At 38.2% G+C, this 25,389-nt stretch overlaps 1 long non-coding RNA gene across 1 annotated transcript in view; it reads right to left on the reverse strand.

Moving 5' to 3' along the window:
• The window catches only part of LOC129060443 (uncharacterized), a 77,250-nt gene that overhangs the window by 31,943 nt on the left and 19,918 nt on the right, over nucleotides 1-25,389 (reverse strand). The window contains exon 3 of the long non-coding RNA XR_008527174.1: nucleotides 19,563-19,790. This is a non-coding gene — a long non-coding RNA (uncharacterized LOC129060443). The remainder of the gene's footprint in view (nucleotides 1-19,562; nucleotides 19,791-25,389) is intronic.

The raw sequence follows: 25,389 nt of genomic DNA on the forward strand, positions 1-25,389 counted from the left end.
GAATTTTCACTTGAAAGTTCGAACTTTATCATTGGCAACAAATATCTAATAGTTTTTTTTTCTTCTTATGACAGGCTTACTTGGTTAAGTTTGGAAAGGTTGAAAAGGCATATTTTATATGTCCATTTTTCTTTCAAATTAAAAGTGTTCCATTAAAAAAAAAAAAAAAAAAGCAGCTGGTTTAGTCTGCAACCCAAACACTTGCACTATTGCTTGACCTTGAGGCAACCTTTGGCCTCTGGTGCTTTCTCAGCACTTCCCATTCTCATACAGATTACAATGACATGTTCTCAAAGGTGGAGATTTCATAGAGTTAATCACTTGTATTGCTTTACCAGGGACACTCTTAAATGAAACTAGGTTTTGTTTGTTTGTTTGCTTAACTGCAAATGCAGGATGGTGAGGAACACAATGACTACTAGTGCAATTTGGTGCCACTGCCTTAATCTGTGCTAAGGGGCCAGCAGTTTGCTTTTGCCCTTACAAGGCAAATGTCAACACTGAGACAAAGGCAAATAATGTCCTACTATTTTTATAAACCAGTTTTGATCTTGCAGGTCTTCTGGAAAGGTCTCCAGGACTCCCAGAATTTGTGGACCACACTTTGAAAAAAACACTGCTCTAAAAAACCAGCTTACTATGATTTTAATATAATTCAGACTGGAAAACAAAACACAAATTTAGCAGGACGTCCTCATTGTTATTGGCTTATCCTCCCCTAGAGAAGGGACACAAATGAGTAGAATTAATTAACTCATCATTCTTTTCAAACCATCTTAAAAAATCAGTTGTCTTTGTAGAGCTTAGCAAGCTGGGAAGTATGCAATATGAGATAAGAACTCATCACCATTTATAGAGTGGATGATAACTCCAGTGTAAAATAATTACAATGTTTGGAGAGTCCATAACTTATTTTAATCTTGGCCCAATACAAAATCAGGATTTTGAAAGCGTTTAGGAGAAGTTTAGGTGACGGTGGCTCTTGGGGATCTTTCATCACAAAGGAAAACATATTTCTTGGCTAGGCATACTTTGTATACCATTAGCAACACAGAAAAAAAAAAAAAAAACACTCCACCCAACCATGGATATAGTGTTATGAATGTTGGGGGCTGAGGGAATTGCTATTGAAAAGATAACAGTGGCATGGGGGGAAGTAAAAATGAATTTCTCTTTGCCTCTTAGGCATTCATCTGTCAATGATTGGATGTTACCTTTGTATGCCTTTCTCCCTTCAGGCACAAAGATGGAATGATGCTTGGAACTCAGAGTAAAATTTGAATAGGCCAGACATCTGCCTTCTGGCTATAACTTTCTATACAGCCAAAGCAGCTAAGAGCCTTAAAGTCCCTTCCATCTGACACAATTTGCCATAACTAGGAAGCTTTAATGTATACTTTAGAAATTGAGAGACATTGAATGACTTTGCAATTAGTTTTCAGTTATTGCCTTCAGTCTGTTGGGCACTGGTTTGGAGAGACAGTAAGAGCCCTGGGTGCCAGTGTTTTCTCATCTCCTCATTAACTAGTAGTATGACCTTTAGCAAAGGACTCCAGTCTCTCATCTCATATGTATAATGAGGGGGCCTAGATTTGAGAACACACAAAATCCTGTAGTTGGAAGATATTTGGAGAATTGTTAACTAATTCAATTATCCCTGTTAGAACAAAAATAGTCACTACTAATTTACCACTTACTACATCCGAGTTTTATCCTAAGTCTTTTGTATATGTGAACTCAATCATGAGCCTTATGAGGGAGACATTTATTGATATTAGTAAGTTTTGTTATAACATGATATATTGGTTCCCCAAAATCACTGTTCTATGCAAAATCATGCAATAAAACACAGGTCTTATAAGGAAATGGAGCTGGGGTATAATATTAAAAAACTTTTAAGTGGTACTTTTTTTAAAAGATAGATACCTAATAAAAATGGTGAACTATTTAAGAAATACATAATGACTACAAAAGACCTGAAGCTTCCTTGTGGAGGTAAGCATCTGAACTCCCACTGGCCTGCCCACTTGCCACATGAGAGAAGAAGATTTATGGGCAAAAAAAGGAAAGTGATGTACAGGAAATGGAACTGAGGTGCAGAAACAGTGGAACTGGTTACAGGTCTACAATTTGCCTTATTTAAACTCAGTTTGAATTTATTTGAACAGTCAGCTGCCTTTGATTGGCTGAAACTCAGTGGTTGGCACGAGAGTGAGTTACAGTCTGTTTACACATCCAGTTAGGTTACAGTCCACTATGTAGAGAGAAACCTGTAAAATATGTAAACAGGCAGGTTTAGGCTAAACTTAACAATTCTCCACTATTAGTCAACCTCTCAATTGAGAGACTGACCAAAACTTTAGGCATTGGTGTCACTCTGTCACCTTTGTAAATGTACTTATTTGGTTTCAAATCCCACTGAGAAATATCAGAACAGTGGGTTTTATAAGGCAGGAAAAAAGATTTCAGGTTATTATTATTTTTTAAATGTTAGAGTAGGGGGGACTTTTTGTGCTGGAATCTCAGGAAAAAGACAAAACCTGGTCTGTTTTAGGATCTATTTCCTTAAAGTTTCAGTTTGATTATGTTGCATTTAGCCTAAGTGACTCCATTTTGGTTTGGACTGGTCTGTTGGGGACTAGGGCTTGAGCTCAGTCCAAAACAATGGCTTCTCACAATTTTGTTTAAAATTACACTTTGATCAGAGTCTCACTTAGGTGAATGATATGGTTTGGCTGTGTCACCACCCAAATCTCATCTTGAATTGTAGCTCCCAAAATTCTTATGTGTTGTGGGAAGGACCTGACCTGAGGTAATTGAATCATGGAGGTGGTTACCCCCATGCTGTTTTTGTGATAGTGAATGAGTTCTCTTGAGATCTGATTTTTTTTTTTTTTTTTTTTTTTTTTGAGATGGAGTCTTGATGTTTCACCCAGGCCGGACTGCAGTGGCGCTATCTCGGCTCACTACAAGCTCCGCTTCCCAGGTTCATGCCATTCTCCTGCCTCAGCCTCCTGAGTAGCCGGGACAAGAGTCGCCCGCCACCACGCCCGGCTAATTTTTTGTATTTTTAGTAGAGACGGGGTTTCACCGTATTAGCCAGGATAGTCTTGATCTCCTGACTTTGTGATCCGCCTGCCTCAGCCTCCCAAAGTGCTGGGATTACAGGCATGAGCCAATGCACCCGGCCAAGATCTGATGGTTTTATAAGGGGCTTTTCCCCTTTTGGTTGGCACTTCTCCTTCCTGCTACCATGTGAAGAAGGACATGTTTGCTTCCCCTTTGCCTTCTGCCATGATTGTAAGTTTCCTGAGGCCTCCCTAGCCATGCTGAACTGTGAGTCAATTAAACCTCTTTCCTTCATAAATTACCCAGTCTCAGGTATGTCTTTATTAGCAGCATGAGACTGGACTGATACAGTGAGAATGTGAATAAAACTTAGGGCCTTAGCACAACTCTCAGTTAACATCATTTTGGATTTCCAGTCTCAGCATGTCATTCATAGGTTACAGTATCTTCACGTTCATACATTCCTTTGAGTTTTGTCAGTCCAGTTGAAGAGAGACCATTTAACATTCTAGATATGGCTGCATGTAAACATTTAAAACTTTTGAGAGAATTCAGCGCACCAGGGAGACTACTATTACGACTATCAGGAGGATAATACCAAGAGCTTAGAGTGTCCTCCTTAGAGTCTCCATGAACGAAATGAATTAAAATCAAACAGATCAAAGAATGAGCTAGAGGAAGAGTCTTCATTTCAACCAAGCAGCCTGTTTATTAATCCCCTACAATAGAATCTCTATAATACCCATTGTATTCCTCCATGTACAAGAAGTGTCAACAACTACAGATATTTCTCTGTTTGGCCAGTTAGTAATCTAAAGCAATTCTATTATTTAGCACATTAGCAAGACAATTTAGTCTGTTGTGCAACCATAGCCTTTACAGTAGAATCTGCTACAGAACCTAGAATGAGAGATAAATTTCTAATCATTGCCTCATTTACTCCAAATCATGAAAGAAAGAGACCTAACAAATGATGCCCTTCCAGAATAGTGAATGCCTCCTGGAATTATTCTCTTTAACCTATGATCTAGGTTAGGAGAAGTAGACCAATGTTCTGTTTATGACTGATTATGAAGCAACAATATACCTCACATTTGCCCTTCATCTTCCATCTGTCAAGGCATGAGATTGTCCATGTGTAAAGCTGGCTGCAGAATCCTTCACAAATAAAAACATACCTCATGATTGCACATAACAGACTCTTTTTCACTTTTACTTTTCATAGAGGCATAAGCAGGGGAAAAAAATTAAGACCTCATGATAGCAGAGGTCTTGATCCCTGATCTTGGAAAAAAAGCTGTCTATGTCTGGGATGCTGTCTGCTTCTGGAGATAAACATCACTGATTAGCTTTACCTTACCATTTTCAAGGGGTATACAGTTCTAAGAGTCTGGAGGGGTCCTTCTGAGTTGTGAGATTATGAACCCAAGGTCCAAGGTGCCAAAGTTTTGCTGAAGTATGAGTGACAAGGGCAGTCTTTCTCTGATGTTCTCAGAATCTCCAGGTTCTAGATTGTGAAGGGTTTGATTGTTCTCAGTCAGTGGACCATGAAAAGCTTTATTTGCCTGGTGGAAATATAGTTTGGTGTAATTCATAATAATATATTTGGCATAGTGCATTAAAGCCTTTAGTTATATCAGAATTCAGTAGCAAAAAATACAGGAGGCTCTATTTTTAGGTGGATTGGCCTTCCAGGAACTATTTCACAAGGGGTCAAGTTATGTTTTTGTTTCATGGTGGGCAGTTTTACACAAATCTTCCCCAAAGTCTGAGGAAGCTGAGAGGCTGAAGAAAGAGGATGACATATCCAGTTTCTCAGAAAGAAACATTTAATAGGGACTTACAAACAGAAGCCACATCTGTGTCTCGGGTGGTGGTGAGATAGGGTGGTGGATCTCTGTGCCATTACTCCCCAGACATAGGGCTTATATGCCACAGAGAAAGGGTGATTCAGAAGAAATGTGTAGAATAATTGAAGTATGATAACATCAAGGTTGTTACAGGGCAACATTTACAGTAAGATTTACAGTAAGTACCTGCTCTTACACAAGGAACAATAGGTAAACTGGAAATCTTTACAGATTTACAGTAAGGGCAAGATTTACAGTAAGTACCTGTTCTTACACAAGGAACAATAGGTAAACTGGAAATCTCAGAGACCTCTCCAGAACTTGGGTTAATAGAAGCCAAAATGTTGAGGTGAACTGCTTCCACAGTTTTCTACCGGAAGTGGATCTGATTGTTACAAGACAATCCAGTCAATTAAGTTAGCTTTACCTAATGGTACTGTGTCTGTAATACCTTATTTGACTATTTTACAACTTGTCCAGTGAAACAAGTACCTCTATTATTAGATATTTCTTCAAAAATGTCCCATGAGAAAAACACATTTTCTAACAACCTTTTAGATATCCTTATAATGACAGCTCTCTTTCATGGGAAAGCTTTTATACAACCAGAAAACATGCATTGAAAAGGACAATTGAATGAAATCTCTCTATAAATGTTTAAATGGCCCATTAGGTAACAGAAATGTACCTGAAGTTTTGATAATCTTCCCAGGATTATAGGTTTGACAAACCATTCAAACATTGTTCATAAAACATTTTAGAAATTTAGAAAAGTCACGACATATTTATTTATTTAGGATTATTTTATCTCTTCCATGATGAGTCATGGAATGCAGAACTTTTAATAGTGGAAGCCTTAAGGACTTAGGAAGAACCAGGTGGCTGTCCACGCTCTTTATGGGTCCATGTTTAGCAATGGACTTATATCTTATTAAATACCAATTTGGTTCTCCAATTAAGGTACGTAGCATTGTTCATTAGATGGGTTATCACAGGTAATTTGACTTGAACCATGGAGTTTATCCAAAATGCATATTTAAATAATTTTAGTACTAGCTAATTTAGCATGAAAATCTGGCAAAGTATTTTCTTGGCATTCAATTAATTCTTGTCGTGCTTGGGTTAGCAGTTTTATAAGCCAGTCAGTCTCTTTATTAGAATTTTGGGAATTTTTACTCAGTCCAAATGATGTGATCCTAAAGTTATCAGAAACCTGTATTCAAGAGTGCTTGTCAGGGTCCTTTTCATCCTTTCTATGAATCAAGCTACCAAGGTTTATAGCCAGTTTGTAAAAGTCCTGGATATTTAACATTCAGCTCTTCCAAGGAAGTAAGAGCAGGTTTAAGGACAAGCATGGAAGCTCCCTGACTTTCAATGCTATTTATTTATTTATTTATTTATTTGAGAGCTGGAGACTCACTTTGTTGCCCAGGCTGGTCTCAAACTCCTGGGCTCAAGCCATCCTCCCACCTCAGCCTCTCAAATTTCTGGGATTACAGGCATGAGCCACCACACCTGGCCTGACTTTCAGTATTGATGGAAGCTTGGAGAAAGGCCTGACATCACAACAACCAATAAGTCAATAGCTATGGTTATAGTCAAGCCATTAAAAGGATGAATCTCAACTCCTATTTACAGATAAGTATACTGAGGCCCATAGAGGTTCATTGATTTCCCATGGTCACACAGTATTGAAACCACCCCTATAAACTTTATAAAATTAATCAGGGAAGAAGAGAGAGGGAGAAATGAAAATAAACCAAGTTTGCAGCACATTCAGCATTAATCATGAGGTGAGCTTGCTCTCTGACTACTTCCTCATAGTCATTTGGTGCCTATTACCTCAGAATCATGTAGATCCTATTACAAGATTAGAGTTCCCCTTAACTGCTCTATAGGTAACAACTTGAACATTATTAAATGTTTTTTTCCCTTTGAGATATTGCTTTAGGACCTTCAGGTCCTGTATGCTGATGAAACTACTGACTCAGCTAGTCTGAAGAACCCCATGAGGAGCCAAGTCACCAAAGAAAGCAGTTTCCACATCTTGATTATATCATCCCCCTTGCCCCGACCAATCAACAATCCCAATTTTCCAGCCCCTCACCTTCCATGATCCCCTTAAAAACCCTATCCCAGAACTCCTCAGGGAAATAGATTTGAGGGTCTCCTCCCATCCCCTGGCTCAGTGCCGGGCAATCACTAAACTCTTTCTCAGTTGCATCCCTGTTGTCTCAGTGCATTGGTCTGTTACTGCACAATGGACACACAAACCTGTTGGTTTTATAACAGTAGGATGATTAGATCTCAGGTATTTGCACTCCTATTTTATTTAACAGTCTAAGGCAGTGGTTCTCAGAGGTTAGCCTGAATTAGAATAACCTAGATAAGTATAAAATGCAGAGGTGAAATGTAAGGTCTGGAAGAGCATGACTTAGACTTCAATACCAGCCTGCCACCTGACAGCCGTGTGACACTGGGGAAGTTGCTCAACTTCTGTGTGCCTCAGGTTCCTTATCCTAAAATGTTGCCAATAATAGCATCTTGGTCATTGGGTTGTTGTGAGGATTAAATGAGTTAATATTTTTAAAGTGCTTAGAAGTGTGCCTGGCACAGAATAATTACTCAATAAACATTATCTTTCACCTGTCTGTCATTCTTTCTGGGCTCTGAACAAAGACTTTGATTCTGGGATTCAGTTTCAGTCAATATCAGTTATTGGTCTCAAATATATATTTGATGCTTGTGTCCTTGATAACATGTGTTAAGAGGTGGCATTAGAACAAAGAGACAGCAAAAAGCAGAGTTCATTCGTCCCAGAGGCTCAAAGCCACAATGAATGTCAGTTCATTGGTGAAAATGTCACTGGTAAGTGTTCTTTCGCAAGCATCTTATCTGAATTACTGCAGTCCTAAAGAATGTCTAGTGATAAACCTTGTCATAGGCAGGCGATGTGTGAAGGATGCAAACGAGTTTCTTGGGGAGTTTTTTGAAAGTCCTTGGAAACGGTTCTTATTTTGGACATGAAAGCATGAGCCTCCTCTCCCCTTCTTGTGTTTCTGGCCTTATTTTGTCTAGGTCTGGCAAAGGTGATTTCATCTCGTTATCTACAACTTTCACACCTCCAGAGACTTGAACTCAGTTGCCTGTGATAGGGCCCTGGGATATGCATTTTGTTTTTTGTTGTTGTTGTTGGTTTTTTTGTTTTGCTTTTTGAGATGGAGTCCCGCTCTTCCACCAGGCTGGAGTGCAGCGGCGCGATCTCGGCTCACTGCAACCTCTGCCTCCTGGGTTCAAGCGATTCTCCTGCCTCAGCCTCACAAGGGTTATGCACTTTTAGCTCTAAATATACATACATAATTCCTCAGGTGATTTTGAAGTCAGTGGTCTAGAAACATGAACTTAAATACCAGCAACATTTTGCATACAATTTCAAATGATTCAGAAACTCCTGCAGTGCACTTGTGCATTCTCAGGTTCAGAAGGAAGAGACACATATAAACAAAAATAATGTCAATCATGACACACCATGAAAAGGTCTATAAGAAAGGAATGGAAGGAAGGAAAATACCTTCTACTGGGAATACTGTGTTTTTTTTGAGACGGGATCCTGCTCTGTTCTCCAGGCTGGGGTGGAGTGGTGTAATGATGGCTCACTAAAGCCTCAATCCCCTGGACCCTCCCAACTCAGCCTCCTGCATAACTAGGACCCCAGGCATTTGCTGCCATGCCTGGCTAATTTTTTTAAAAAAAATTGTAGAGGTGGGATCTTACTATGTTTCCCACTTTGGGCAACCCCTGGGCTCAAACCCCTGGGCTCAAGTAGTATTCCCACTTTGGCCTCCCAAGATGTTGGGATTACAGGTGTGAGCCACTGCACCTGACTGGAACGTTTCTTAAGGAGGAAAGACCTGTTCTGGACCTTGAAGGCGAGGAAAGTCTAACATGGGGCTCTTAGGGCAGAGAGAGTATATTGAGTGAAGGCCCAAAAAGTGTGAAGATGCAGGGGAACTTGAAAAATAGAGAAGCAGGCAAGAACAATAGCTACAGTGGGAGCGAAGTCTGAATTGTATTTTGACATCCTAAATTTGAGGATTCCCGCAGGGCTTGCTTATGGAGAAAGGTGGCCTGAATGAAGGTTAGGAGGGAGGTCAGGGATAGAAACATGAATATCAGAGAGAGCCTTGCAAAGGCCATAGTGGAAATGCTGAACATTAGTAAGATTACCAACAAGAGGAAAAAAAAAGAGCAAAAGAAGAACCTTGAACAACCACATTAAAGTCCCAGGCTTTTCTTAGCTGTAGATAAAAAACAGCATCAAAGGCTGGGCATGGTGACTCACGCCTATAATCCCAGCACTTTGGGAGGCTGAGGTGGGTGGATCACGAGGTCAGGAGTTCAAGGCCAGCCTGGCCAATATGGTGAAACCCCATCTCTACTAAAAATACAAAAAAACTAGCCCAGCATGGTGGCACGCGCCTGTAGTCCCGGTTAATCAGGAGCCTGAGGCAGGAGAATCACTTGAACCCAGGAGGCAGAGGTTGCAGTGAGCTGAGATTGCGCCACTGCACTCCATCCTGGGCAATAGAGGGAGACTGCATTTCAAAAAAGAAAAAAAAACTGCATCAAATCAACAATCAGTGATCAAAAAGACAAGAGATAAATGTTGGCAAGTGTGTGGAGAAAAGGGAACCTTAGTATACTGTTGGTGACAGTGTAGACTGGTGCAGCCATTATAGAAAACAGTACAGACGTTCCTAAAGAAATTTAAAATATGGCCTGGTGTGGTGGCTTAGGCCTATAATCCCAGCAGTTCGGGAGGCCAAGGCAGAAAGATCACTTGAGCCCGGGAGTTTGAGACCAACCTGGGCAACATAGCAAGAACCTGTCTCTACAAAAAATAAAAAAATTAGCCAGGCGTGGTGGCATGCATCTGTAGTTCCCACTACTTGAGAAGGCTGAGGTGGGAGGATCCCTTGAACCCAAGAGGTTGGGGCTGCAGTGAACTGTGATCACACCACTGCACTCCAGCTTGGGTGACAGAGTTGAGAGCCTGTCTCAAAATTTTTAAAAAGGATTTACAAAAGACACACACACACACACACACACAAAGGAATATTATTAAGTCTTATAAAAGCATGAGATCCTGCCATTTGCCACAATATGGATGGACCTGAAGAATGTTATGCTAAATGAAATAAGCCAGACACAGAATAAAAAATTGTATCTCATATATATGTGCAATCTAAAAAGAAAGTGGTCAAATATAAAGAGGTAAAGAATAAAACAGTAGTTACCAGGGGCAGGGTGAGAGAGAGGAAATGGGAGATGCAGGTCAAAGTATATAAAAGTATACAAAGTATACAGAAGCTATGTAGGCTGAACAAACCAAAAGAGCTAATGTACAATATGAGGCTTATAGTTAATAAAATTGTATCAGGGATTTGTGTTAAATAAGTAAAGTTTGTCTGTTCTTGTCACAAAATAAAACTGTGTGAGATGATAGATATGTTAATTTGCTTCACTACTATATCCATTTTACTATCCATAAGCATACCCTAACATCAGTTTATAAGTCTCAAATATATATAATATGTATTTTTAATAAATGAATTACTACTTAAGTCACTATAAATTTCATGCTGACTTGTGAGAAAAGAAAAATCTGAGACTATTTCCTATTGTGGGCTTTATTCACTTCTAAACACTCAAAGTATTACAATTAAATTAGGGTGATTGGAAAGTTGTGTTACGACACTGGTCTTTGGACAAAGAACATGAATATCACCTGAAAATCTGAGAAATGCAAGATTTCTAAGGGTCTCACTCCAAACCACAAGTTTTCCAACAATCTGTGTTTAAATAAGTTCTGTGGGAAATTGTGTCACACCCTGAATTTGAGGACTATTGTCTTAAGAAAAGGAAGGTCAGAAAATGTTTGCACAGATCTTCAGTACTGGTTGTGAAAAGCAAAAGAAAGATGATCTGGTCGAATGAATAGTGGTCATTTTATTTTAAAACTTCAACTTAAACGTAAGATCAAACACAAATCATGTTGATAAAATATTCTTGGACCAGAGACAGATTGCTTGCCTGAAAATATGTTGGGTATTTGATCATCTGCAATCAAAGCAAATGTTTATGAGAATGTTAGAAAGAAAGGTCAAAGGGGTGCTTGAAAATCATTAGTTGATCATCACTTTCTACAGTCCTGTAAGACAACCCCAGCTTTATCAGAATATGGCAAGAGTAAATACAAGCCAGACCTCATGGATTATAATATTTTTCCCACCTCTTTCTGTAGCATATTTAGCTGAAATATGAAGCCCAAGAAATTCTGAAAATCAACTTGCCACACATAAAACTTAGAATGTGGCACTTTTAAATGGGTTACATGGACTTGATTATCTCCTTTGTGAATACTTGTATTAAATAATTCATTTGTAGAGAAATATAAAACCTTTTCAGTCTTTCTTATATTCTGCTACTGATTGTTATAATTATCAACCTTTTGTATCAGAGTGTTTTGGCTGCAAGTGAGATAAAACTCCAATTTAGAGTGGCTTCAACAGTAAGAAAATGTAACTGGGAGCCCAGAGATAGAGCAGCTCCAAACTCAGCAGCTCAGGGTTCCAGCTCCCCTTGCTCCTTTGTGTATCGGCTTTATCCACGGCCTGGCAGCAAGGTGGATCCAGCTGTTCCCACTATCACATCCAGGTATGGCAATGACCAAAGGAAGAAGAGGGACCAGCTCTTTCTTAAACCTCTGTTTTAGGAGCAAGGAAACGTTTCTGAGAAACTCCCCAGAAGACTTCTCTTCCTGCCTTACTGTCTACAACTGAGTGACATTGCTAATCCTAAATTAGCCGTCATAAGGGGAAGTGTGTAACTGTGACTATCTTGGACTTACTCTACAGGCTGGAATAGGTATTGGAAAGTCAACCACTAATATCACTGCAAATAACGATCTCCACCAACACTTACTATGTTTACTTTCTATTGTGCTAGAGACTATGCTAAACCCTTTCTGTGTATTATATCATCTAAAAATCAATCCAGAAGATATATGTTTTTATTAATTTCATGTTACATATAAGAAAACTTAGCCTGAGGTCAGCGAATCACTTCAAATTCACAACCAGAAAACGCTGAGCCAAGACTCAAGCCTAAAGACCACTCCAAAGCTCAACTCACTCTAAAGCTCAGCTCTAACAACCACTCTGCTATAAAGACAGAGTACATGTAAAATACTTTGTAAATTTAAATGTACAATTCAAATATCAGGATTATTATTTAGGTAAACATAAGCCTCAGCAAAATAGGAATGTAAAGGTAGGAGAGGAGAGAAGACAACAAGTAAGGATATACTTTGTTGTTCTACATGCATTCAAACTTTTAGGTTTTAAAAATCCTATTCTGAAGCATGGGAAGAATCTGTATATATGACTATATGTGACATTTGTGACATTATGGAGAAGGAGCAAGGAGCCAGGAAACCAAAGAAAAGCAACTGCTTCAATTTTAAAGGAACAAAAAAAGAGGAGATTGCAAACTGAATAATAACAGCTAACAATTACTGAATACTTCCTCTATGCCTGGGATTGTTCCAACAATTCTGTGATGTAGAATTATTATTCTCTGCATTTTATAGATGAAATACTGAACTCATGGGGTTTCTAAAAGGATTAAATAAGTGGTTAAGAAAGAAATGTATTTAAAACAACTCTGACACACAGTAAAACCCTCCACAAATGTAGGTTATTATTGTTACACAGAAATCAAAGCAATGCTCCGTATGCCTGGAGTATGCCATCTTTATTACAGACAATTTAACTCACAATTTATACCTGTCATTTGCCTTTCTAATTATTTTTATTAGCAATATTGTATTTAAAGGGAGTGCAATGTTATATCAATTTGCAGGTAACAAAAAAGTCAAGTACATTGAACGATTGATGTGAGAGTCTATAATTTGGTTAGTCGTTGAAGAAGGATTAGCGCCACTAGTAGTAAGACATGAGGGAGCTTAAGGCTCATCGTTCTGACTCACCAGTGTCAATGACACTTGAATCCAGCCTCTTCAGCAGTCTGGAGTCTGAGAGCTGAATTCCTCAGCTGAGCTTAAATTGCTGATCTGTTATTTACTGAGCTTCCTCCCGCCCCCCTAAACTTTGTGTTTCTGGTTTTTGTCTGCGAGTAGTCATAAAAGTTTCATATAATGACAGGTAAGGGACTGGGAAAAGATGCAGGCACTAGAAATCTAACACTCGAAAGATGTATTTGTCCTGCAATATATTCCAAACAAAGCATATTTCTGGGCATTAAAATAATAACAGTGAAAAACCCTACTCTTTTCTAATGCTCAATTGTTTTAGCACTGGAGTCATTTTACCCCGTAAAGGGTTCCTTTTTTTCACATAAAACTAGATTTGAGTTTGGTTCTTCAACATAATTGAATCTTTGGAATGTCTGAATCGTTTGGGAATGAGCGATTGTGCAAATTCTGAAGTCTGAGGGCACTTCTTCCTTTTTTTCCCTTCCTTTCTTCCTTCTTTCTTTCTTTCCTTCAGGGAGGAATTTAGGTTTTAGTAATTGTAGGTCTTATTGCTGCACAATTCCCACTAGATGGCTGTAGCAAATTTCTGGAGATTTATTCTATTTGGAGCAGCAAATCATTCCAGATTCATGAACTCTTAGCGTTTTAGGTTTCCCTGGGATGTTTATCAAAGAGTGTTGGCATTTAGGCATATTTGTAAAATTATTGAATATTTTTTGTTTTTCTATCAGTAAAGATATTAACTCTGAATCCATTCCTTTCCATTCCTCTAATTTGGTATCATGCTTATCTTCACCCTGAATGTATTTATTTACTGGTATAAGCAAGGAATGCCTCATAAAGCAACCTGTACAGCTGAGCCCCTAGTATGTGGAAATTTTATGTATGTATGTGTTGTGTGTGTGTGTTTGTGCGTGCGTGTGTATGTTTCATGAAAAGGTGCTGAAATTTGTCAAATGCTGTTTCTGTATCCATTAGGATGATCATGTGCTTTTTCTTCTTTAGTCTATAATATACTATATTAACTGATTTTTATAGATTTAACCAGTGGTATGGTTTGGCTATATGTTCCACCCAAATCTCATCTTGAATTGTAATCCCCATAATCCACACATGTTGAGGGAGGGACCAGGTTGGGGGGTGACTGGATCATGGGGACGGTTCCCCCAAGCTGTTCTCACGATAGTGAATTAGTTTGCATAGATCTGATGGTTCTATAAGCATCTGGCATTTCCCCTGCTTGAACTTCTCTCTCCTGCTGCCATGTGAAAAATGTCTTTGCTTCCCTTTTGCCTTCCACCATGATAAGTTTCCTAAGACCTCCTCAGCCATGTGGAACTGTGAGTCAAACCTCTTTCCTTTATACATTACCTAGACTGAGGTAATATCTTTATAGCAGTGTGAGAATGGAATAATACAATTAGCTTGTATTCCCGGGATGAATCCCACTTGGTCATATTGTATAATATCTTTATATGGATTTGATTTCCTGGTAATTGTTGAGGATTCTTAGATCTATATTTCTAAGAGTTACTGATTTTTAGTTTTCTTCTCATAATCGTCTGGTTTTGCTATTAGGATAATACTGGCTTCATAGAATAAGTTAGGACATTGCCCTGTCCTATTTCTTGGAAGAGTTTGTGAAAGGTTGATGTTAATTCTTTTTTAAATGTTTAGTAGAATTGATCCGTGAAGCCATGTAGGCCTTGGATTTTCTTTGTGGGAAGTTTTAAAATTATTAATTCAATGTCTTCTTATATGTTTCTCCAGATTTGCTTATTCTTCTTGAGTCAGTTTTGATAATTTGTGTCTTTCTAGGAATTTGTCTGTTTCATTTAAATTATCTAATTTGCTGGCATACAATTATTAATTTCATTCATACTTTTCTCTCTTTAAAATTTGTTTTCTTTAACCAATCCAGCTGTTTCTGTATCATTCATATTTTACTTCATGCAGGCACTGATTTATTGGGGCAACATTATTTTAAGCAGAGAGCATTTAAAATTACAATATGAAAGTGGCCATCTTCTTGATTACAAAGTTGTTCATTTGTTTGTTCATTCAACAAACATATTGAATGTCTTGTATATGCCATGTACAGCTTCAGGCTCTGGGAATAAGGGGTGAGCAAGAGACAACACCTCACCCTATGGAGCTTATATTCACATAAGAAAGGTAGACAAGGAGTAAAAAGTGTTATATACTACATAATATATCAGGAAGAGTTTAATTATTAAGCACAGTGTAACAGATGACAGCATATCAATCTGTTGGAAATCATATTCCAATCATAGTAAGTTAATACATGAATATAACATACCTGGGATGCCTATGAGATTAAATAGATTCTAATTTTGGGAAGTGGAAAGGGAAACAAGGCATTAGATATTGATGTAATTTAGTGGGTTTTAACACTGGCTGCACATTATGTGCATAAGGAGAGATTTTACTATATCCAACTCCTGAAATCCTCCTAGACGTTTTTATTTAATTGGGTCTAGGTGAAGCCCAGGTAAAAATTTGTTTTGACAACCTACAGAATGGGAGAAAATATTTGCCAACTATGCATCCAACAAAGGTCTAACATCCAGAATCCATAAGGAACTTAAATCAACAGGCGAAAAACACCCCATTAAAAGGGGCAAAGGACATGAACAGATAATTTGCAAAAGAAGGCATACACATGGCCAACAAGCATATGAAAAAAATGCTTAATATCACTAATCATTATAGAAGCACAAATAAAAACCACAATGAGACACCATCTCACACAAGTCAGAATGCTATTATTAAAAAGTCAAAAAATAAAAATGCTGGTGAGGTTGTGGAGAAAAGGGAATGCTTATACACTGCTGGTGGGAGTGTAAATTAGTTCAGCCATTGTGGAAAGCAATTTGGTGATTTCTCACATAACTCAAAGCAGAATTATCATTTGACCCAGCAGTGCCTTTATTAGGTATATAGCCAAAGGAATATAAATCATTCTACCATAAAGACACATGCACACATATGTTCATCACAGCACTATTCACAGTGGCAAAGACATGAAATCAACCTAAATGCACATCAACAGCAGACCGGTTAAACAAAATATGGTACATATACACATGGAATACTACACAGCCATAAAAGAGAATGAGATCATGCCCTTTGCAGCAATGTGGACGGAGCTGAAGGCCATTATCCCAAGTGAACTAACACAGGAAGAGAAAACCAAATACCACACATTCTCATTTATAAGTATGAGGTAAACACTGAGTACACATGGACACAAAAGAAGGGAACAACAGACACCATGGCCTACTTGAGGGTGGAGGGAAGGAAGAGGGTGAGGATCGAAAAACTACCTATTGGGTACTATGCTTATTACCTGGATGGTAAAATCATTTGTACACTGAACCCCCGTGACACACAATTTACTTATATAACACACCTGCACATGTACCAGAACCTAAAAGAAAACACCTGTTCTAAGAATTCCTTTGTGATTCAAATGTGAAGCCAGGGTTGATTATCAAGTACCTACTATGTCCTAAACAATATGAGGTGCTTTATATGTGATTTTATTGTTCTAGTGTTAGCGTGAGTTGCACTTTATTATTCTTATAGGCATGTGAGAACAACTCATGTTTAGAGAGATTAAATGATTGGCAAGTTACACAGCGTCTATTTCACCCTTTGCTCTTTAAATGGAGTCATCTTATCTGTGTGTTCCATCAAAGGGCGCTTAAAAACTCAGGAGTAAGGTTGCCTCTCTTCTGTTTTCCCTGAGTGCCCTTCTTTTGCCCATTCACTGGCTTTTATGCTTTTCATTTTTATTATTTTTTCTGTGTCTCTACTGCCCAGATTTTATTCTTAAACTCAACACTTTGGCTACATATTCTTCAGTCAATACTACCTAATTTGAGGACTTATTTGGATCCCTTTTTCTGGCTTACTGACCTCAGCATGATCTGCACAACACTTGACTTTGTATCTTCCTAACTTTTAACGTAGCAGATAAAAATTATTAGCATAAGATGATAGTGTAAATAATTTCACACAGTGTCGTTAGATTATATATTTTTACCCTAATTCCCACACCACCAAAAGAAACTTATTGCAGCTATACCTTGAAATTCTAAAGTGCTTTTGTGTATTTTGTAACAGTAAAGGTTCTGTTTGTGTGTCTCTTGTACCTTACTAACAGCTATGCTAGTGGTTTATACCAATGGTAAATAGGAATAAAGGTAATGGATCAGTTGGCCATTTGGTTCTTCAATAAAGTTATATCATTAGAGGACAAACTCATTAATGATGAAATTTTCATATGTATTTTATTTTTAAAATTAAGGTGTATCCAAAAAGATATTGTTTAGTCAATTAAGAAAATTCATGGAGGGAGGGGGTACAAATTAAGTCAAAGTAGTTGTCCATGTAAGTGGTTAATTGTTTTGATGGCACTTAATCCCAACATAAAACCTTTGTAAGGCAGTTTGTCAGTGGTCTAAATTTAATTTAGTTAAAATAATGGCTACATATGCTGAATGAATGGAAAACTATCTGCTTGATAGACTGCGTGTCCTGTACAGCGCTCAGTACAAGCTGTTTGGGTTTCTTGGATTGTGTCATATGGTCTAGGACTCAGAGCTCACCTCAGGACCTCGGACAGCATCTGGTTAAGCTCATGTTAGCACGTGCAAATGACCTTAATTTTGAAAATGTGCTAAATTATTTATAGACACAATCTCATTATCCATCACAATGACTCTGTAAGGTACATAATATATTTTTAATTGTTTTGCCTAATACTGATGCTCATAAATATGATATTATTTTATTCTCTTTATAGATATGTGTAAAATGGAGTAAAAGTTTAAGCTACGTGTTTCTATTTTCTGAATATATATACAGCCATCCCTTGGTATCTATGGAGAATTGGTTCCAGGAACCTGTTGCTCCCCACCCAATGAGTACCCAAATCTGTAGAAGCTCAAGTCCCTTCTATAAAATGGCATGGTACTTGCATATAACATACACATATCCTCTTTTATACTTTAAATTTCTCTAGGTTACTTACAGCACCTAATACAGTAACTACACATCACTTCATTTGCATGGATTCAATGCAGTACTCAGCATGCAACAAATCCTAGTTTTGCTTTTTAAAATTTTGTGGAATATTTTCTCAAATATTTTCTATCTAAAGTTGGTTGAATCCAGGAATGCAGAATACATGGATATGGAGGTTAACTGTAGAAAAACACTTTTAGTTGTTTTGTTCTCTTTGGGTTTCTTAGAAAATAAAATGGAAGCAGCTAGAGTATTTCTAAAAGAATCCAAAGACTAAATAATGGTCTTGCTGAAGGTCTGCTCATCTATCATTGCTTTTTTCTTTTAACAAACTCAAAGTCTTTTATAACAACAGAGAAGTGAAACTTTCCTAAAAATATCAGGAACCAACATTCAGTACAAATCCTACCTTCAGGTACTACTGGTAAGAAAATGAATACAACCTCAAGCATGAAACCTTAGGACTAAAACAAATGGAACAGTCTGATGACAGGCCACTTCTTGATGTTCCTATGCTGAGAAGCTTACTTCTATCCTAAAGCAATTTAATACTGTGTATTGTGGTTCCAGTGCCTGTGTAAGACACAATTGCCATAATAGGGCCACTTGGTTCTCCACCTGCACCATGACAAATACATCTGATGAGCTTGTGGGAAAATGTTCACAAGCACCATCATTCATTGTCTGGAGATTTATGATTCTCATATAAGATCAACAGTCTGGTGCACACTGATTATTTTACTGCTGAGCTACACCATTTGTCTCAACTCAGAAATATTAAGATTTCTTACATAATGTTGCAGGATCATCTTTTAAGAAGCATTATCAATGGCCTTCCAACCTCTTTTGACTAAAGCAAAATTGATAGTGCTAGCCAGTCACTATCAGAAATTAAAGGACTCATTACAAATTAATACCCAATCCATGAAAATAAGCTTTTATTAACAGTTATAGCAAAGGGCAAAAATTGTATACTCCACAATATCTGAATATTAAATTAGACATGCCAACACCTACTCTGTTTATAGACTTAAGAATATAAAATGTGGGCCGGGCATGGTGGCTCATGCCTATAATCCCAACACTTTGGGAGGTCGAGGCGGGCAGATCATGAGGTCAGGAGATCGAGACCATCCTGGCTAACACGGTGAAACCCCATCTCTACTAAAAAATACAAAAAATTAGCCAGGCATGGTGGCAGGCACCTGTAGTTCCAGCTACTCGGGAGGCTGAGGCAGGAGAATGGCATGAACCCGGGAGGCAGAGCTTGCAGTGAGCCGGGATCGAGCCACTGCACTTCAGCCTGGGTGACAGAGCAAAACTCCATCTCAAAAAAAAAAAAAAAAAAAAAAGAGTATAAAATGTGGATTCTGAATACATTAGGGCTGCCTGACTAAAATAAACACTATTCAAAGTGTGGCCTGGGAGCTGTGCTTAGCTACAATGACAGACTGTGCTTACCAAATACCCATGTGCCCTCCCTATGGTAGTGTCTTTAAAACTTATGCTGAGTACAGCATTCTTTGGGTACTTACTTTCTAATGATCAGCCTACACCTTCATTATGTATTTCCGATTCCCTTCTCAGTTAGGTTAGAGCCATGTAACTAGATTTGGCAATGATCTCTTATGCATTCCTTCCAGGATGAGGCAAGTAGGAGCTGGTACATTTTCTCCATCACTCTCTTCCCCAGTGTGGGCAAACTTGGAGAGCATGCGTTCCAGATGTCATAGAAGATGGAGGTCTGCCTGGCCATTATTGGGCTGTGATGAGAGTGAGAAATAAACTTTTATTGTGTTAAGCCCCTGAGATTTCAGGGTTGTCTGTTGCAATTAATTACTCTGAATAATGCAGCCACAAATATCAGACCGTGTTGAGGTTTCTCACCACTAAGGACAAATCTCATTTTCACTATCAAATTAGACTTAAGTTAGGAAAGAAGTTTTTCTCTTATCAAAGGAGAAAAGAATTCTTTAACTCACGCTATGGCATTGCCTTTAAAAGTGATGTTGGTCACAAGTTTCCTTGGGTGCTTTTTTCTAAAGATCAGACTACACCTTAATCATGTTGATGGATGTATAAAATAAAGATTTCTGCTCAGTTATTGTTATTTTGGTCTTAATAGTAGGTTAGAGGAACAACATCTAATTTCAATACCCCAGGCTACTTGTTCTAATGAATCCCCAGACTATGGCAAGCCACCCCTCCTGCAAGAGCTTCAATGTCAAATACTTTCTTGATCTATTTTTCAGGTGGAGTGCATTATATTAATTGCCTGGACTCAAATGCAGTGTGGAAGGACCATGAGAGAAGGGCAGAGGAACCCAAGCTTTTAACAAGCTTCTATCATGAGCTATCTGTCCATGAAGAATGACTTTTATGGGGAAATCTCACTGTTATTCCACAAGGCATCTGTCACATTATCTTAGCCACAATAGGTGAAGCACAATGAAGCAATTATTTGTAAGAGGTCCTTGGCCATAAGCTACATTTGGTGACCCAGAATTGATTACAGTATTGTAAAGATTGTAAAAGACTGTGGTGTATATAAGAATACTGCCTGTAATTCATTAAAAGAAATCATCTTCAGCAAGACATGACTAAGAAGTTTTAGTCAGAAATATATGTCAACTTTCTATACCAACTCTAGGCGAGAAATCTCTGTTTTAAAATATGTCTCAAAATATTTTTCCATTATTAACTGAATTTCTGTGTGTCTTCCTTTTTCCCCTAATGGCAGGCTTACTGCTGCATTAGGGAAGACCAAAGGAGATTCTTGCCTCTATGGGCATGGTGGACACAACAATGAATAGGGAATCAGCAGGCTCTAGGGGAACTGCAGGGTACTAAGTATTTCTCCCTCCATAGTTATTGGTCCATGTAGAGGCCATTAGCACAACACTCCTGGACTCTCTCATTTCATCTTCATCCCCAGGAAAAGATTCTTTGATCTGGTGAGTGACGTTAGGAGCAGGGACTTTGACCACGTAGCCTAGTCCCTCCTACCCTTCTTTTCTCTTTGAGATTTGTCTGGTTGGATGTGCTTTGGTCTGCTCTCAGCCTCAAGGTAAGTTTAGTGGTAAAAGTTCTGCCCCTGCAGGGGGAGGCCAGTTTTCCCCTGCTACCTGTTGTGGTGGGTGGTTAAGCTGGTCAAATTCTGGTATTCAGCATCAGGTATCTCTTATCACACACCTAAGTTACCACCTCAAATTTAACATCAATCAGCAATAACGCTGATACTTTTATTTTCATTTGCTTGACTCTTTTATCTCCCGGTGCAGAATGTGATATGGGTTGAAGAGTGGACCAACCCAGCCCAGAAATCCATCATCCTAACTATGGGAAATTTTCTAGCAGAGAGTTTAAAAAGTCCCAAATTGGAAGTATTCAAATTCTCTGTATTAGTTGACTGCAACTAAATGAGGAGAGGCAAAGAGAATTTCATATGAAGATGCAGTAATAATATCTCATTAAACTCGGAGCAAAAAAGCTATTGGACCCTAGAAGAGAACTGGAACTAGGAAATATGAGACTGACTGGATTCTTTCCACCTCTTGTCTTGACATCTCTGTGCACTTTTTTCATTCTTCTCTTTCTCTGCAGACCAGCTTTCTCTGCTTCTCCAGACCACAGGGAGTTTTGTCAGAGATGGGAGTGGGATTCATACTTATTCAACCAAGTGTGGTCATGATGGGGAGATTCATATGCAGAGCAATGCATCTACTGTATCAATAGATCAATAACATCGGTTATCTGCTAACAGTAAGGAATAAGAAATTACTGCATGAAGTTTGGGGACTAAGAAGATAATTTAAAATAATTGGATGAGAGAGAGAAACTAGAAATTAAGTAAAATAGGATAGGTAATCTGTGCTGAGGGTCCCTGTGAGGTTTATAGTCCTATATTTAGAGCAAGCCCAATCGTTGGAGCTGCAAATGTTTCCTCAGTCATGCATAGCTGCTGATGTCAGACAGAGCCTAAGCAGACAGTTGAGTTTACCCTGCCTTTTTTGGTCAGGTTAGTAAATCAGAGGAAACTGTTGGTGTTATAGAACAGGGAGTTATGAGACTGATGGACTATGAAGTACACACTGGAAGAAAGTGAGATATATGAGGTGGGTGATGGAGAGTTAAAATGTGGTGAAATCAACAGTGTGAAGGGGGTCAAAGATTTATAAATGATCACTCCTACATTGTAGTTGGTTTAGTTCATTAGTTGCTTATAGAGATTTTTGTATTTCTTTGCCTTTTTATTGGCCAGGAAAAGAACTATGATTTTTTTCACTATATTGCTTACAATTTGTTCTTATCTGCTTCTTATTTGTCTATTGCATGGAACCAATCCTTAAACACATTCTTATAGGAGCCCCCTGGCTTGCTTTCCTAATTTGAGCCAATTGGTTTTTCCATGCTTGCTAGAGAATTCACCTCTTGGAATTTCTTTACAGTGTGCACCTGAGTTAGTAAGATCATTTATTGCAGCCTACAACTCTCCTGTATTATTTTTTATCTTATTTTGTTAGAAGAAAATTCCTCAGAAGGAATATTTTACATGTAACTTTTCTGAGACTTTATGTTACCATCAATATTGGTTGATAACTTGGCTGAGTATAGAATTCTAACTTGAAAATTATTTTCCTTGGAATTTTGAAGGCATTGCTTCATGCCAGTTTAATTCTAATTCCTTTATAAGGTGATGTCTGTTTTCTTCCAAGAAAATATTTAGGATCTTTTCTCTATCCTTAGAATTCTGAAATTAGCAATGATACATCTATTTGTGGATTTTTAAAATCGATTTTGCTCCAAATTTGGTGAACAAAGTTAATCTTAATTTAAAATAATCTAGTTCAAATTAATATTAATTTGATTTCAATATTACATAGAAACTTTTCCTCAATGCATATCCCTTCCTCCATTGTGCTGTTATATTGTCATAAAAATTACGTCTTTTCATGTTATAAGCCTATCAACATTGTTTTGTGCAGTTAGCCTTTAACACAGGAGAAGAAAAGAGTTATGAAAAAGTAATTTTAATCTAAAGACTTAGGTCTCTCTTTAGTACTGGGATATTTTCTTCTATTATTTCCTTGAAAATATCCCTTTTTCTGTTTGTTTTTTTTTATGAAGTTCAACTAGTGGGATTTTCTGTCTCTGTATATTTTCTGTTATACCAACCCTTCTGTTATTTCATCAATAATATTTTTAATTTCCAAAAGCTCTTTGTTCTCTGATTGTTCCTTTTTCATAGTATCCTGTTCTTAAGTTACACATATATTATAATTAATTTAAATAGTTACATATACCCCTGGGACAAAACTTAACAGGTTAAAAAGTATATTGTGACAAGTAAGCTCTCTCAAAGTTGTAGTCCTAGAGACAACATTATTAATTTCTTACATATCCTTCCAAAGATACTTCATGCATTTAAAAACATACATACATACATACATTCCAGCTTTGCTTTTCTTATTCTCATTCTCTTGTCTTTCCTAAATTATCCCACATTTATTGAAGACCAGCTATTTTCTTTATATTAGACTTTCCATTTTGTAAGTCTGGTTTTATCCATATGATTTGTTGTCCATTCCCATGTAAAAATGGAGTAGCCCAAGTGCGGTGGCTCATGCCTGTAATCCCAGCACTTTGGGAGGATGAAGTGGGTGTATTCTTGAGTCTCGGAAGTTTGAAACCAGCTGGGCAACATGACAAAGCCCTACCTCTACCAAAATAAATAAATAAATAAATAAACAAACAAACAAACAAACTAGCTGGGCATGGTAGCATGTGCCGTAGTCCCAGCTACTCCAGAGGCTGAGGTGGGAGGATCGCCTGAGCCCAGGAGATTGAGGCTGCAGTGAGCTGTGATTGTGCCACTGCAATCACACACAGGGTGACAGAGGGAGACCTGTCTCAAAAATAAATAAATAAAAATTAAAGTGGAGTAGATTACCTTTTTAAGGCATTAGATGTTGATTTTTCTCCTGTTGCATATGTTAGTATGTTTTCTTACTTCTTCTCACCCTTGAGTAGAAAAGCTACCTGGAAGGTGCATGTTTATGTGTAGCAATGATGGCAGAGAAAATGGAGGGAGTTGGCACACAGTATTTATTTAAGAATAAGTGGGGCCAGGTGCAGTAGCTCACACCTGTAATCCCAGCACTTTGGGAGGCTGAGGCAGGCGGATTGCCAGAGCTCAGGAGTTCGAGACCAGCCTGGGCAACACGGTGAAACCCTGTCTCTATTAAAATACAAAAAATTAGCTGGGTGTGATGGCATGTACCTGTAATCCCAGCTACTTGGGAGGCTGAGGCAGGAGAATTGCTTGAACCAGGGAGGCGGAGGTTGCAGTGAGCTGAGATCACACCACTGCACTCCAGCCTGGGTGACAGAGCAAGACTCCGTCTCAAAAAAGTAAATAAATAAATACATAAAATAAAAAATAAGGATAAAGACTTGGTCTACATGCTGGGCAGGTGAATGAATAGAGAGGCCAGAACCCACCTAGCAGCCCTAATCCTCTCCCGGCAGTTTGTTTCATGTCTTCCGCTTTCAATTAATGCCATGTTTTCCATCTTCTTTCTCCCACATTCTACCCCTGCTCACTCCAAGTCCAGAGTCCCTCTGTGTTTTGTCTAGCAGCTTGCCTCTCTCCACACTATCATCCTTCTTTGCATTTACACAGGACTATTCAGGACTATAGCTTCCTCCTATTCACAGTACTCCTTAACATCGCTCATCTGTTCATGGTTCCCTCTAGTACATTGTCCTTATAAAGGTGCTGGGCATTGGAGAGTAATCTAGTTCAAGTACTCCAGACTACCCTTTTATGACATTTGTTTAGTAATTCAAAAGGATATCCTACATTGGGGCAGGTACTTCTCTAGAGAAGGAAATATTTTAATGAAAGGAAATTGTCAATCTGTCATTGTAGGTTTGGAGACATAATTTTGGGGAGCCCCAGGATGAGAAGGGAGAGAAAATGCTATTTTTATTAATTTGTTCCTATGTATTCCCCCACTCCCCATCTGGAGGATTGGTATTTTCATGAGAGACATCTGGCAGCCCTGTCTGTTCCATTCCATGGTTTCTCATTAATAGAACCTACAAGGAAAATGAGCTGCAGTTATTCTTTCTTTCTTGTAAATATAGCATCTTGCAATGATTGCAGCACTTTGGATATTATCATGGCTTTATCTGCCTGGAATAATTTCTTATTTTCTATTTTGAGGTATATTGTTCTATTCTTCTGATCGAAGGACTTTCACTCATTTTGATTCTAGCAACACTATAAAATTAGAGGGAAAAAACTTCAGAAGTTGCAAAACAGTAATGCTGTGGCCTTATTAAGTTAAGGGACATCAC

This window comes from Pongo abelii, chromosome 6 (assembly GCF_028885655.2).
Source record: "Pongo abelii isolate AG06213 chromosome 6, NHGRI_mPonAbe1-v2.0_pri, whole genome shotgun sequence".
Classification (NCBI taxonomy): Eukaryota; Metazoa; Chordata; class Mammalia; order Primates; family Hominidae; genus Pongo; species Pongo abelii.